This window comes from Taudactylus pleione, unplaced genomic scaffold (assembly GCF_031769625.1).
Source record: "Taudactylus pleione unplaced genomic scaffold, aTauple2 ptg000773l, whole genome shotgun sequence".
NCBI lineage: Eukaryota > Metazoa > Chordata > Amphibia > Anura > Myobatrachidae > Taudactylus > Taudactylus pleione.
Window position 1 is genome coordinate 234710 of NW_028285175.1, and position 12791 is coordinate 247500.

Sequence of the window (12791 nt, forward strand, 5' to 3'; positions counted from 1 at the left end):
AAAAATTAAATGTAAAATGTAATAGAAAAGAATGGTATGGCAGTATAAAATTACCTACAGCACCTGGTATTCCCAGGTGGTCTCCCATCCAAGTACTAACCAGGCCCAACACTGCATAGCTTCCAAGATCAGATGAGATTGGGCATGTCCAGTATGGTTTGGCTGTAGGTGCTCAAAAACATTAACTTTAGACCTCTTTTACTTCTTAACTCAAGTAAATTCATTGATACGTTGAAAAAATTAAATGTAAAATGTTCTAGAAAAGAATGTTATGGCAGTATAAAATTAGCTACAGCACCTGGTATTCCCAGGTGGTCTCCCATCCAAGTACAAACCAGGCCAAACACTGCATAGCTTCCAAGATCAGATGAGATTGGGCATGTCCAGTGTGGTTTGACTGTAGGTGCTCAAAAACATTAACTTTAGACCTCTTTTACTTCTTAACTCAAGTAAATTCATTGATAAGTTGAAAAAATTAAATTTAAAATGTAATAGAAAAGAATGTTATGGCAGTATAAAATTACCTACAGCACCTGGGCTAACTAGGTGGTCTCCTATCCAAGTACTAAACAGGTCCAACACTGCATAGCTTCCAAGATCAGACGAGATTGGGCATGTCCAGTGTGGTTTGGCTGTAGGTGCTCAAAAACATTAACTTTAGACCTCTTTTACTTCTTCACTCAAGTAAATTCATTGATAAGTTGAAAAAATTAAATGTAAAATGTAATAGAAAAGAATGTTATGGCTGCATAAAATTACCTACAGCACCTGGTATTCCCAGGTGGTCTCCCATCCAAGTACTAACCAGACCCAACACTGCATAGCTTCCAAGATCAGACGAGATTGGGCATGTCCAGTGTGGTTTGGCTGTAGGTGCTCCAAAACATTAACTTTAGACCTCTATTACTTCTTAACTCAAGTAAATTCATTGATAAGTTGAAAAAATTAAATTTAAAATGTAATAGAAAAGAATGTTATGGCAGTATAAAATTACCTACAGCACCTGGTAATCCCTGGTGGTCTACCATCCAAGTACTAACCACGCCCAACACTGCATAGCTTCCAAGTTCAGAAGAGATTGGGCATGTCCAGTGTGGTTTGGCTGTAGGTGCTCAAAAACCTTAACTTTAGATCTCTTTTACTTCTTAACTCAAGTAAATTCAATGATAAGTTGAAAAATGAAATGTAAAATGTAATAGAAAAGAATGTTATGGCAGTATAAAATTACCTACAGCATCTGGCATTCCCAGGTGGTCTCCCATCCAAGTACTAACCAGGCCCACACTGCATAGCTTCCAAGATCAGACGAGATTGGGCATGTCCAGTGTGGTTTGGCTGTAGGTGCTCAAAACCATTAACTTTAGACCTCTTTTACTTCTTAACTCAAGTAAATTCATTGATAAGTTGAAAAAATTAAATGTAAAATGTAATAGAAAAGAATGTTATGGCAGTATAAAATTACCTACAGCACCTGGTATTGCCAGGTGGTCTCCCATCCAAGTACTAACCAGGCCCAACACTGCATAGTTTCCAAGATCAGACGAGATTGGGCATGTCCAGTGTGGTTTGGCTGTAGGTGCCCAAAAGCATTAAATTTATACCGCTATTACTTCTTAACTCAAGTAAATTCAATGATAAGTTGAAAAAATGTAATGTAAAATGTAATAGAAAAGAATGTTATGGCTATATAAAATTACCTACAGCACCAGGGATTCCTAGGTGGTCTCCCATCCAAGTACTATCCAGGCCCAACACTGCATAGCTTCCAATATCAGACGAGATTGGGCATGTCCAGTGTGGTTTGGCTGTAGGTGTGCAAAGACATTAACTTTAGACCTCTTTTACTTCTTTACTCAAGTAAATTCATTGATAAGTTGAAAAAATTAAATGTAAAATGTAATAGAAAAGAATGTTATGGCAGTATAAAATTACCTACAGCACCTGGTATTCCCAGGTGGTCTCCCATCCAAGTACTAACCAGGCCCAACACTGCATAGTTTCCAAGATCAGACAAGATTGGGCATGTCCAGTGTGGTTTGGCTGTAGGTGCCCAAAAGCATTAAATTTATACCACTATTACTTCTTAACTCAAGTAAATTCATTGATAAGTTGAAAAAATTAAATGTAAAATGTAATAGAAAAGAACGTTATGGCAGTATAAAATTACCTACAGCACCTGGTATTCCCAGGTGGTCTCCCATCCAAGTACTAACCAGGCCCAACACTGCATAGCTTCCAAGATCAGACGAGATTGGGCAAATCCAGTGTGGTTTGGCTGTAGGTGCTCAAAAACATTAACTTTAGACCTCTTTTACTTCTTAACTCAAGTAAATTCAATGATAAGTTGTAAAATTAAATGTAAAATATAATCGAAAAGAATGTTATGGCAGTATAAAATTACCTACAGCTCCTGGTATTCCCAGGTGGTCTCCCATCCAAGTACTAACCAGGCCCAACACTGCATAGCTTCCAAGATCAGACAAGATTGGGCATGTCCAGTGTGGTTTGGCTATAGGTGCGCAAAAGCATTAACTTTAGACCTCTATTACTTCTTAACTCAAGTAAATTCATTAATAAGTTGAAAAAATTAAATGTAAAATGTAATTGAAAAGAATGTTATGGCAGTATAAAATTACCTACAGCACCTGGTATTCCCAGGTGGTCTCCCATCCAAGTACTAACCAGGCCCAACACTGCATAGCTTCCAAGATCAGATGAGATTGGGCATGTCCAGTGTGGTTTGGCTGTAGGTGCTCAAAAACATTAATTTTAGACCTCTTTTACTTCTTAACTCAAGTAAATTCATTGATAAGTTGAAAAAATTAAATGTAAAATGTTCTAGAAAAGAATGTTATGGCAGTATAAAATTACCTACAGCACCTGGTATTCCCAGGTGGTCTCCCATCCAAGTACAAACCAGTCCAAACACTGCATAGCTTCCAAGATCAGATGAGATTGGGCATGTCCAGTGTGGTTTGACTGTAGGTGCTCAAAAACATTAACTTTAGACATCTTTTACTTCTTAACTCAAGTAAATTCATTGATAAGTTGAAAAAATTAAATGTAAAATTTAATAGGAAAAGAATGTTATGGCTATATAAAATTACCTACAGCACCAAGGATTCCTAGGTGGTCTCCCATCCAAGTACTATCCAAGCCCAACACAGCATAGCTTCCAATATCAGACGAGATTGGGCATGTCCAGTGTGGTTTGGCTGTAGGTGCTCAAAGAAATTAACTTTAGAACTCTTTTACTTCTTTACTCAAGTAAATTCATTGATAAGTTGAAAAAATTAAATGTAAAATGTAATAGACTGTTATGGCAGTATAAAATTACCTACAGCACCTGGGATTCCTAGGTGGTCTCCCATCCAAGTACTAACCAGGCCCAACACTGCATAGCTTCCAAGATCAGACGAGATTGGGCATGTCCACTGTGGTTTGGCTGTTGGTGCTCAAAAACATTAACTTTAGACATCTTTTACTTCTTTACTCAAGTAAATTCATTGATAAGTTGAAAAATTAAATGTAAAATGTAATAGTAAAGAATGTTATGGCAGTATAAAAATTACCTACAGAACCTGGGATTCCTAGGTAGTCTCCCAACCAAGTACAAACCAGTCCCAACACTGCATAGCTTCCAAGATCAGACGAGATTGGGCATGTCCAGTGTGGTTTGGCTGTAGGTGCTCAAAAACATTAACTTTAGACCTGTATTACTTCTTAATTCAAGTAAATTCATTGATAAGTTGAAAAAATTAAATGTAAAATGTAATAGAAAAGAATGTTATGGCAGTATAAAATTACCTACAGCATCTGGTAATCCCTGGTGGTCTCCCATCCAAGTACTAACCAGGCCCAACACTGCATAGCTTCCAAGTTCAGACGAGATTGGGCATGTCCAGTGTGGATTGGCTGTAGGTGCTCCAATACATTAACTTTAGACCTCTTTTACTTCTTAACTCAAGTAAATTCAATGATAAGTTGAAAAAATTAAATGTAAAATGTAATAGAAAAGAATGTTATGGCAGTATAAAATTACCTACTGCACCTGGTTTTCCCAGGTGGTCTCCCATCCAAGTACTGACCATTCCCAACACTGCATAGCTTCCAAGATCAAATGACATTGGCCATGTCCAGTGTGGTTTGGCTATAGGTGCTGAAAAATATTAACTTTAGACCTCTTTTACATCTTAACTCAAGTAAATTCTTTGCTAAGTTGAAAAAATGTAATGTAAAATGTAATAGAAAAGAATGTTATGGCTATATAAAATTACCTACAGCACCTGGTATTCCCAGGTGGTCTCCCATCCAAGTACAAACCAGGCCCAACACTGCATAGCTTCCAAGATCAGACAAGATTGGGCATGTCCAGTGTGGTTTGGCTGTAGGTGCTAAAATCCTTAACTTTAGACCTCTTTTACTTCTTAACTCAAGTAAATTAATTGATAAGTTGAAAAAATTAAATGTAAAATGTAATAGAAAAGAAAGTTATGGCAGTATAAAATTACCTACAGCACCTGGTATTTCCAGGTGGTCTCCCATCCAAGTACTGACCATGCCCAACACTGCATAGCTTCCAAGATCAAACGACATTGGCCATGTCCAGTGTGGTTTGGCTATAGGTGCTCAAAAATATTAACTTTATACCTCTTTTACTTCTTAACTCAAGTAAATTCATTGCTAAGTTGAAAAAATGTAATGTAAAATGTAATAGAAAAGAATGTCATGGCTATATAAAATTACCTACAGCACCTGGTATTCCCAGGTGGTCTCCCATCCAAGTACTAACCAGGCCCAACACTGCATAGCTTCCAAGATCAGATGAGATTGGGCATGTCCAGTGTGGTTTGGATGTAGGTACTCAAAAACATTAACTTTAGACCTCTATTACTTCTTAACGCAAGTAAATTCATTGATAAGTTGAAAAAATTAAATTTAAAATGTAATAGAAAAGAATGTTATGGCAGTATAAAATTACCTACAGCATCTGGTAATCCCTGGTGGTCTCCCATTCAAGTACTAACCAGGCCCAACACTGCATAGCTTCCAAGTTCAGACGAGATTGGGCATGTCCAGTGTGGATTGGCTGTAGGTGCTCAAAAACATTAACTTTAGACCTCTTTTACTTCTTAACTCAAGTAAATTCAATGATAAGTTGAAAAATGAAACGTAAAATGTAATAGAAAAGAATGTTATGGCAGTATAAAATTACCTACAGCACCTGGTATTCCCAGGTGGTGTCCCATCCAAGTACTAACCAGGCCCAACACTGCATAGCTTCCAAGATCAGACGAGATTGGGCATGTCCAGTGTGGTTTGGCTGGAGCTGCTCAAAAACATTAACTTTAGACCTCTTTTACTTCTTTACTCAAGTAAATTCATTGATAAGTTGAAAAAATTAAATGTAAAATGTAATAGAAAAGAATGTTATGGCAGTATAAAAATACCTACTGCACCTGGTTTTCCAAGGTGGTCTCACATCCAAGTACTGACCATTCCCAACACTGCATAGCTTCCAAGATCAAACGACATTGGCTATGTCCAGTGTGGTTTGCCTATAGGTGCTGAAAAATATTAACTTTAGACCTCTTTTACTTCTTAACTCAAGTAAATTCATTGCTAAGTTGAAAAAATGCAATGTAAAATGTAATGTTATGGCTATATAAAATTACCTACAGCACCTGGTATTCCCAGGTGGTCTCTCATCCAAGTACTAACCAGGCCCAACACTGCATAGCTTCCAAGATCAGATGAGATTGGGCATGTCCAGTGTGGTTTGGCTGTAGGTGCTAAAAGCCTTAACTTTAGACATCTTTTACTTCTTAACTCAAGTAAATTCATTGATAAGTTGAAAAAATTAAATGAAAAATGTAATAGAAAAGAATGTTATGGCAGTATAAAATTACCTACAGCACCTGGTATTCCCAGGTGGTCTCCCATCCAAGTACTGACCATGCCCAACACTGCATAGCTTCCAAGATCAAACGACATTGGCCATGTCCAGTGTGGTTTGGCTATAGGTGCTGAAAAATATTAACTTTAGACGTCTTTTACTTCTTAACTCAAGTAAATTCATTGCTAAGTTGAAAAAATGTAATAGAAAAGAATGTTATGGCTATATAAAATTACCTACAGCACCTGGTATTCCCAGGTGGTCTCCCATCCAAGTACTAACCAGGCCCAACACTGGATAGCTTCCAAGATCAGACGAGATTGGGCATGTCCAGTGTGGTTTGGCTATAGGTGCTGAAAAATATTAACTTTAGACCTCTTTTACTTCTTAACTCAAGTAAATTCATTGCTAAGTTGAAAAAATGTAATGTAAAATGTAATAGAAAAGAATGTTATGGCTATACAAAATTACCTACAGCACCTGGTATTCCCAGGTGGTCTCCCATCCAAGTACTAACCAGGCCCAACACTGCATAGCTTCCAAGATCAGACGAGATTGGGCATGTCCAGTGTGGTTTGGCAATAGGTGCTAAAAGTCTTAACTTTAGACCTCTTTTACTTCTTAACTCAAGTAAATTCATTGCTAAGTTGAAAAAATTAAATGTAAAATGTAATAAAAAAGACTATTATGGCAGTATAAAATTACCTACAGCACCTGGGATTCCCAGGTGGTCTCCCATCCAAGTACTAACCAGGCCCAACACTGCATAGTTTCCAAGATCAGACGAGATTGGGCATGTCCAGTGTGGTTTGGCTGTAGATGCTCAAAAACATTAACTTTAGACCTCTTTTACTTCTTAACTCAAGTAAATTCATTGATAAGTTGAAAAAATTAAATGTAAAATGTAATAGAAAAGAATGTTATGGCTGCATAAAATTACCTACAGCACCTGGTATTCCCAGGTGGTTTCCCATCCAAGTACTAACCAGACCGAACACTGCATAGCTTTCAAAATCAGACGAGATTGGGCATGTCCAGTGTGGTTTGGCTGTGGGTTCTCAAAAACATTAACTTTAGACCTCTTTTACTTCTTAACTCAAATAAATTCATTGATAAGTTGAAAAAATTAAATGTAAAATGTAATAGAAAAGAATGTTATGGCAATATAAAATTACCTACAGAACCTGGGATTCCTAGGTGGTCTCCTATCCAAGTACTAAACAGGTCCAACACTGCATAGCTTCCAAAATCAGACGAGATTGGGCATGTCCAGTGTGGTTTGGCTGTGGGTGCTCAAAAACATTAACTTTAGACCTCTATTACTTCTTACCTCAAGTAAATTCATTGATAAGTTGAAAAAATTAAATTTAAAATGTAATAGAAAAGAATGTTATGGCACTATAAAATTAACTACAGCACCTGGTAATCCCATGTGGTCTCCCATCCAAGTACTAACCAGGCCCAACACTGCATAGCTTCCAAGTTCAGACGAGATTGGGCATGTCCAGTGTGGTTTGACTGTAGGTGCTCAAAAACATTAACTTTAGACCTCTTTTACTTCTTAACTCAAGTAAATTCAATGATAAGTTGAAAAATGAAATGTAAAATGTAATAGAAAAGAATGTTATGGCAGTATAAAATTACCTACAGCACCTGGTATTCCCAGGTGGTCTCCCATCCAAGTACTAACCAGGCCCAACACTGCATAGCTTCCAAGATCAGACGAGATTGGGCATGTCCAGTGTGGTTTGGCTGTAGGTGCTCAAAAACATTAACTTTAGACCTCTTTTACTTCTTAACTCAAGTAAATTCATTGATAAGTTGAAAGAATGAAATGTAAAATGTAATAGAAAAGAATGTTTTGGTTGTCTAAAATTCCCTACAGCACCTGGTATTCCCAGGTGGTCTCCCATTCAAGTACTGACCATGCCCAACACTGCATAGCTACCAAGATAAGACGAGATGGGGTATGTCCAGTGTGGATTGGATGTAGGTGCTCAAAAGTATTAACTTTAGACCTCTTTTACTTCTTAACTCAAGTAAATTCATTGCTAAGTTGAAAAAATGTAATGTAAAATGTAATAGAAAAGAATGTTATGGCTATATAAAATTACCTACAGCACCTGGTATTCCCAGGTGGTCTCCCATCCAAGTACAAACCAGGCCCAACACTGCATAGCTTCCAAGATCAGACAAGATTGGGCATGTCCAGTGTGGTTTGGCTGTAGGTGCTAAAATCCTTAACTTTAGACCTCTTTTACTTCTTAACTCAAGTAAATTCATTGATAAGTTGAAAAAATTAAATGTAAAATGTAATAGAAAAGAATGTTATGGCAGTATAAAATTACCTACAGCACCTGGTATTTCCAGGTGGTCTCCCATCCAAGTACTGACCATGCCCAACGCTGCATAGCTTCCAAGATCAAACGACATTGGCCATGTCCAGTGTGGTTTGGCTATAGGTGCTCAAAAATATTAACTTTATACCTCTTTTACTTCTTAACTCAAGTAAATTCATTGCTAAGTTGAAAAAATGTAATGTAAAATGTAATAGAAAAGAATGTTATGGCAGTATAAAATTACCTACAGCACCTGGTATTCCCAGGTGGTCTCCCATCCAAGTACTAACCAGGCCCAACACTGCATAGCTTCCAAGATCAGATTAGATTGGGCATGTCCAGTGTGGTTTGGATGTAGGTGCTCAAAAACATTAACTTTAGACCTCTATTACTTCTTAACTCAAGTAAATTCATTGATAAGTTGAAAAAATTAAATTTAAAATGTAATAGAAAAGAATGTTATGGCAGTATAAAATTACCTACAGCATCTGGTAATCCCTGGTGGTCTCCCATTCAAGTACTAACCAGGCCCAACACTGCATAGCTTCCAAGTTCAGACGAGTTTGGGCATGTCCAGTGTGGATTGGCTGTAGGTGCTCAAAAACATTAACTTTAGACCTCTTTTACTTCTTAACTCAAGTAAATTCAATGATAAGTTGAAAAATTAAATGTAAAATGTAATAGAAAAGAATGTTATGGCAGTATAAAATTACCTACAGCACCTGGTATTCCCAGGTGGTGTCCCATCCAAGTACTAACCAGGCCCAACACTGCATAGCTTCCAAGATCAGACGAGATTGGGCATGTCCAGTGTGGTTTGGCTGGAGGTGCTCAAAAACATTAACTTTAGACCTCTTTTACTTCTTTACTCAAGTAAATTCATTGATAAGTTGAAAAAATTAAATGTAAAATGTAATAGAAAAGAATGTTATGGCAGTATAAAAATACCTACTGCACCTGGTTTTCCAAGATGGTCTCACATCCAAGTACTGACCATTCCCAACACTGCATAGCTTCCAAGATCAAACGACATTGGCTATGTCCAGTGTGGTTTGCCTATAGGTGCTGAAAAATATTAACTTTAGACCTCTTTTACTTCTTAACTCAAATAAATTCATTGCTAAGTTGAAAAAATGCAATGTAAAATGTAATGTTATGGCTATATAAAATTACCTACAGCACCTGGTATTCCCAGGTGGTCTCTCATCCAAGTACTAACCAGGCCCAACACTGCATAGCTTCCAAGATCAGATGAGATTGGGCATGTCCAGTGTGGTTTGGCTGTAGGTGCTAAAAGCCTTAACTTTAGACATCTTTTACTTCTTAACTCAAGTAAATTCATTGATAAGTTGAAAAAATTAAATGAAAAATGTAATAGAAAAGAATGTTATGGCAGTATAAAATTACCTACAGCACCTGGTATTCCCAGGTGGTCTCCCATCCAAGTACTGACCATGCCCAACACTGCATAGCTTCCAAGATCAAACGACATTGGCCATGTCCAGTGTGGTTTGGCTATAGGTGCTCAAAAATATTAACTTTAGACGTCTTTTACTTCTTAACTCAAGTAAATTCATTGCTAAGTTGAAAAAATGTAATAGAAAACAATGTTATGGCTATATAAAATTACGTACAGCACCTGGTATTCCCAGGTGGTCTCCCATCCAAGTACTAACCAGGCCCAACACTGCATAGCTTCCAAGATCAGACGAGATTGGGCATGTCCAGTGTGGTTTGGCTGTAGGTGCTCAAAAACATTAACTTTAGACCTCTATTACTTCTTAACTCAAATAAATTCATTGATAAGTTGAAAAAATTAAATTTAAAATGTAATAGAAAAGAATGTTATGGCAGTATAAAATTACCTACAGCACGTGGTAATCCCTGGTGGTCTCCCATCCAAGTACTAACCACGCCCAACACTGCATAGCTTCCAAGATCAAATGACATTGGCCATGTCCAGTGTGGTTTGGCTATAGGTGCTGAAAAATATTAACTTTAGACCTCTTTTACTTCTTAACTCAAGTAAATTCATTGCTAAGTTGAAAAAATGTAATGTAAAATGTAATAGAAAAGAATGTTATGGCTATATAAAATTACCTACAGCACCTGGTATTCCCAGGTGGTCTCCCATCCAAGTACTAACCAGGCCCAACACTGCATAGCTTCCAAGATCAGACAAGATTGGGCATGTCCAGTGTGGTTTGGCTGTAGATGCTCAAAAACATTAACTTTAGACCTCTTTTACTTCTTAACTCAAGTAAATTCATTGATAAGTTGAAAAAATTAAATGTAAAATGTAATAGAAAAGAATGTTATGGCTGCATAAAATTACCTACAGCACCTGGTATTCCCAGGTGGTTTCCCATCCAAGTACTAACCAGGCCCAACACTGCATAGCTTCCAAAATCAGACGAGATTGGGCATGTCCAGTGTGGTTTGGCTGTGGGTGCTCAAAAACATTAACTTTAGACCTCTATTACTTCTTACCTCAAGTAAATTCATTGATAAGTTGAAAAAATTAAATTTAAAATGTAATAGAAAAGAATTTTATGGCACTATAAAATTAACTACAGCACCTGGTAATCCCATGTGGTCTCCCATCCAAGTACTAACCAGGCCCAACACTGCATAGCTTCCAAGTTCAGACGAGATTGGGCATGTCCAGTGTGGTTTGGCTGTAGGTGCTCAAAAACATTAACTTTAGACCTCTTTTACTTCTTAACTCAAGTAAATTCAATGATAAGTTGAAAAATGAAATGTAAAATGTAATAGAAAAGAATGTTATGGCAGTATAAAATTACCTACAGCACCTGGTATTCCCAGGTGGTCTCCCATCCAAGTACTAACCAGGCCCAACACTGCATAGCTTCCAAGATCAGACGAGATTGGGCATGTCCAGTGTGGTTTGGCTGTAGGTGCTCAAAAACATTAACTTTAGACCTCTTTTACTTCTTAACTCAAGTAAATTCATTGATAAGTTGAAAGAATGAAATGTAAAATGTAATAGAAAAGAATGTTTTGGTTGTCTAAAATTCCCTACAGCAAGTGGTATTCCCAGGTGGTCTCCCATCCAAGTACTGACCATGCCCAACACTGCATAGCTACCAAGATAAGACGAGATGGGGTATGTCCAGTGTGGATTGGATGTAGGTGCTCAAAAGTATTAACTTTAGACCTCTTTTACTTCTTAACTCAAGTAAATTCAATGATAAGTTGAAAAAATTAAATGTAAAATGTTCTAGAAAAGAATGTTATGGCAGTATAAAATTACCTACCGCACCTGGTATTCCCAGGTGGTCTCCCATCCAAGTACAAACCAGGCCAAACACTGCATAGCTTCCAAAATCAGACGAGATTGGGCATGTCCAGTGTGGTTTGACTGTAGGTGCTCAAAAACATTAACTTTAGACATCTTTTACTTCTTAACTCAAGAAAATTCATTGATAAGTTGAAAAAAATAAATGTAAAATTTAATAGAAAAGAATGTTATGGCAGTATAAAATTACCTACAGCACCTGATATTCCCAGGTGGTCTCCCATTCAAGTACTAACCAGGCCCAACACTGCATAACTTCCAAGATCAGACGAGATTGGGCATGTCCAGTGTGGTTTGGCTGTAGGTGCTCAAAGACATTAACTTTAGACCTCTTTTACTTCTTTACTCAAGTAAATTCATTGATAAGTTGAAAAAATTAAATGTAAAATGTAATAGACTGTTATGGCAGTATAAAATTACCTACAGCACCTGGGATTCCTAGGTGGTCTCCCATCCAAGTACAAACCAGTCCCAACACTGCATAGCTTCCAAGATCAGACGAGATTGGGCATGTCCAGTGTGGTTTGGCTGTAGGTGCTCAAAAACATTAACTTTAGACCTCTATTACTTCTTAACTCAAGTAAATTCATTGATAAGTTGAAAAAATTAAATGTAAAATGTAATAGAAAAGAATGTTATGGCAGTATAAAATTACCTACTGCAGCTGGTTTTCCCAGGTGGTCTCCCATCCAAGTACTGACCATGCCCAACACTGCATAGCTACCAAGATAAGACGAGATGGGGCAAGTCCAGTGTGGATTGGCTGTAGGTGCTCAAAAGTATTAACTTTAGAGCTCTTTTACTTCTTAACTCAAGTAAATTCAATGATAAGTTGAAAAAATTAAATTTAAAATGTAATAGAAAAGAAGTTATGGCAGTATAAAATTACCTACAGCACCTGGGATTCCTAGGTGGTCTCCTATCCAAGTACTAAACAGGTCCAACACTGCATAGCTTCCAAGATCAGACGAGATTGGGCATGTCCAGTGTGGTTTGGCTGTAGGTGCTCAAAAACATTAACTTTAGACCTCTTTTACTTCTTAACTCAAGTAAATTCATTGATAAGTTGAAAAAATTAAATGTAAAATGTAATAGAAAAGAAAGTTATGGCTGCATAAAATTACCTACAGCACCTGGTATTCCCAGGTGGTCTCCCATCCAAGTACTAACCAGGCCCAACACTGCATAGCTTCCAAGATCAGACGAGATTGGGCATGTCCAGTGTGGTTTGGCTGTA

At 37.3% G+C, this 12791-nt stretch overlaps 7 non-coding genes and 40 pseudogenes across 7 annotated transcripts in view; all 47 read right to left on the minus strand.

The window, feature by feature from the left end:
- Nucleotides 1–51: 51 nt before the first annotated feature.
- LOC148476735 (5S ribosomal RNA) lies at nt 52–170 on the minus strand. Its single transcript, XR_015872633.1, has one exon. It is a non-coding gene; the product is annotated as a 5S ribosomal RNA (ribosomal RNA).
- A 116-nt stretch (nt 171–286) lies between these two features.
- Nucleotides 287–405, minus strand: LOC148476736 (5S ribosomal RNA; annotated as a pseudogene).
- Nucleotides 406–521: 116 nt separating this feature from the next.
- Nucleotides 522–640, minus strand: LOC148476737 (5S ribosomal RNA; annotated as a pseudogene).
- A 116-nt stretch (nt 641–756) lies between these two features.
- Nucleotides 757–875, minus strand: LOC148476738 (5S ribosomal RNA; annotated as a pseudogene).
- Nucleotides 876–991: 116 nt separating this feature from the next.
- Nucleotides 992–1110, minus strand: LOC148476739 (5S ribosomal RNA; annotated as a pseudogene).
- Nucleotides 1111–1225: 115 nt separating this feature from the next.
- LOC148476740 (5S ribosomal RNA) lies at nt 1226–1343 on the minus strand (annotated as a pseudogene).
- Nucleotides 1344–1459: 116 nt separating this feature from the next.
- Nucleotides 1460–1578, minus strand: LOC148476741 (5S ribosomal RNA; annotated as a pseudogene).
- Nucleotides 1579–1694: 116 nt separating this feature from the next.
- On the minus strand, nt 1695–1813 carry LOC148476742 (5S ribosomal RNA; annotated as a pseudogene).
- A 116-nt stretch (nt 1814–1929) lies between these two features.
- Nucleotides 1930–2048, minus strand: LOC148476743 (5S ribosomal RNA; annotated as a pseudogene).
- Nucleotides 2049–2164: 116 nt separating this feature from the next.
- Nucleotides 2165–2283, minus strand: LOC148476744 (5S ribosomal RNA). Its single transcript, XR_015872664.1, has one exon. It is a non-coding gene; the product is annotated as a 5S ribosomal RNA (ribosomal RNA).
- Nucleotides 2284–2398: 115 nt separating this feature from the next.
- Nucleotides 2399–2517, minus strand: LOC148476745 (5S ribosomal RNA; annotated as a pseudogene).
- A 116-nt stretch (nt 2518–2633) lies between these two features.
- Nucleotides 2634–2752, minus strand: LOC148476746 (5S ribosomal RNA). The gene has a single exon (XR_015872711.1). It is a non-coding gene; the product is annotated as a 5S ribosomal RNA (ribosomal RNA).
- Nucleotides 2753–2868: 116 nt separating this feature from the next.
- Nucleotides 2869–2987, minus strand: LOC148476747 (5S ribosomal RNA; annotated as a pseudogene).
- A 117-nt stretch (nt 2988–3104) lies between these two features.
- LOC148476748 (5S ribosomal RNA) lies at nt 3105–3223 on the minus strand (annotated as a pseudogene).
- Nucleotides 3224–3334: 111 nt separating this feature from the next.
- On the minus strand, nt 3335–3453 carry LOC148476749 (5S ribosomal RNA; annotated as a pseudogene).
- Nucleotides 3454–3569: 116 nt separating this feature from the next.
- LOC148476750 (5S ribosomal RNA) lies at nt 3570–3688 on the minus strand (annotated as a pseudogene).
- A 116-nt stretch (nt 3689–3804) lies between these two features.
- LOC148476751 (5S ribosomal RNA) lies at nt 3805–3923 on the minus strand (annotated as a pseudogene).
- A 351-nt stretch (nt 3924–4274) lies between these two features.
- Nucleotides 4275–4393, minus strand: LOC148476752 (5S ribosomal RNA; annotated as a pseudogene).
- A 115-nt stretch (nt 4394–4508) lies between these two features.
- LOC148476753 (5S ribosomal RNA) lies at nt 4509–4627 on the minus strand (annotated as a pseudogene).
- Nucleotides 4628–4743: 116 nt separating this feature from the next.
- Nucleotides 4744–4862, minus strand: LOC148476754 (5S ribosomal RNA; annotated as a pseudogene).
- Nucleotides 4863–4978: 116 nt separating this feature from the next.
- Nucleotides 4979–5097, minus strand: LOC148476755 (5S ribosomal RNA; annotated as a pseudogene).
- A 115-nt stretch (nt 5098–5212) lies between these two features.
- Nucleotides 5213–5331, minus strand: LOC148476756 (5S ribosomal RNA; annotated as a pseudogene).
- A 341-nt stretch (nt 5332–5672) lies between these two features.
- LOC148476757 (5S ribosomal RNA) lies at nt 5673–5791 on the minus strand (annotated as a pseudogene).
- A 115-nt stretch (nt 5792–5906) lies between these two features.
- LOC148476758 (5S ribosomal RNA) lies at nt 5907–6025 on the minus strand (annotated as a pseudogene).
- Nucleotides 6026–6129: 104 nt separating this feature from the next.
- On the minus strand, nt 6130–6248 carry LOC148476759 (5S ribosomal RNA; annotated as a pseudogene).
- A 116-nt stretch (nt 6249–6364) lies between these two features.
- LOC148476760 (5S ribosomal RNA) lies at nt 6365–6483 on the minus strand (annotated as a pseudogene).
- Nucleotides 6484–6598: 115 nt separating this feature from the next.
- Nucleotides 6599–6717, minus strand: LOC148476761 (5S ribosomal RNA; annotated as a pseudogene).
- A 116-nt stretch (nt 6718–6833) lies between these two features.
- LOC148476762 (5S ribosomal RNA) lies at nt 6834–6952 on the minus strand (annotated as a pseudogene).
- A 351-nt stretch (nt 6953–7303) lies between these two features.
- Nucleotides 7304–7422, minus strand: LOC148476763 (5S ribosomal RNA; annotated as a pseudogene).
- Nucleotides 7423–7537: 115 nt separating this feature from the next.
- Nucleotides 7538–7656, minus strand: LOC148476764 (5S ribosomal RNA). Its single transcript, XR_015872618.1, has one exon. It is a non-coding gene; the product is annotated as a 5S ribosomal RNA (ribosomal RNA).
- Nucleotides 7657–8007: 351 nt separating this feature from the next.
- On the minus strand, nt 8008–8126 carry LOC148476765 (5S ribosomal RNA; annotated as a pseudogene).
- Nucleotides 8127–8476: 350 nt separating this feature from the next.
- Nucleotides 8477–8595, minus strand: LOC148476766 (5S ribosomal RNA; annotated as a pseudogene).
- A 116-nt stretch (nt 8596–8711) lies between these two features.
- Nucleotides 8712–8830, minus strand: LOC148476767 (5S ribosomal RNA; annotated as a pseudogene).
- A 115-nt stretch (nt 8831–8945) lies between these two features.
- Nucleotides 8946–9064, minus strand: LOC148476768 (5S ribosomal RNA; annotated as a pseudogene).
- A 341-nt stretch (nt 9065–9405) lies between these two features.
- On the minus strand, nt 9406–9524 carry LOC148476769 (5S ribosomal RNA; annotated as a pseudogene).
- Nucleotides 9525–9639: 115 nt separating this feature from the next.
- LOC148476770 (5S ribosomal RNA) lies at nt 9640–9758 on the minus strand (annotated as a pseudogene).
- Nucleotides 9759–9862: 104 nt separating this feature from the next.
- Nucleotides 9863–9981, minus strand: LOC148476771 (5S ribosomal RNA; annotated as a pseudogene).
- A 116-nt stretch (nt 9982–10097) lies between these two features.
- Nucleotides 10098–10216, minus strand: LOC148476772 (5S ribosomal RNA; annotated as a pseudogene).
- Nucleotides 10217–10332: 116 nt separating this feature from the next.
- On the minus strand, nt 10333–10451 carry LOC148476773 (5S ribosomal RNA; annotated as a pseudogene).
- A 116-nt stretch (nt 10452–10567) lies between these two features.
- LOC148476774 (5S ribosomal RNA) lies at nt 10568–10686 on the minus strand (annotated as a pseudogene).
- Nucleotides 10687–10802: 116 nt separating this feature from the next.
- LOC148476775 (5S ribosomal RNA) lies at nt 10803–10921 on the minus strand (annotated as a pseudogene).
- Nucleotides 10922–11036: 115 nt separating this feature from the next.
- Nucleotides 11037–11155, minus strand: LOC148476776 (5S ribosomal RNA). The gene has a single exon (XR_015872619.1). It is a non-coding gene; the product is annotated as a 5S ribosomal RNA (ribosomal RNA).
- Nucleotides 11156–11506: 351 nt separating this feature from the next.
- On the minus strand, nt 11507–11625 carry LOC148476777 (5S ribosomal RNA; annotated as a pseudogene).
- Nucleotides 11626–11741: 116 nt separating this feature from the next.
- LOC148476778 (5S ribosomal RNA) lies at nt 11742–11860 on the minus strand. Its single transcript, XR_015872662.1, has one exon. It is a non-coding gene; the product is annotated as a 5S ribosomal RNA (ribosomal RNA).
- Nucleotides 11861–11971: 111 nt separating this feature from the next.
- LOC148476779 (5S ribosomal RNA) lies at nt 11972–12090 on the minus strand (annotated as a pseudogene).
- A 350-nt stretch (nt 12091–12440) lies between these two features.
- Nucleotides 12441–12559, minus strand: LOC148476780 (5S ribosomal RNA; annotated as a pseudogene).
- Nucleotides 12560–12675: 116 nt separating this feature from the next.
- The window catches only part of LOC148476781 (5S ribosomal RNA), a 119-nt gene continuing 3 nt past the window's right edge, over nt 12676–12791 (minus strand). Inside the window, exon 1 of the ribosomal RNA XR_015872620.1 lies at nt 12676–12791. This exon is cut by the window's right edge and continues 3 nt beyond it. This is a non-coding gene — a ribosomal RNA (5S ribosomal RNA).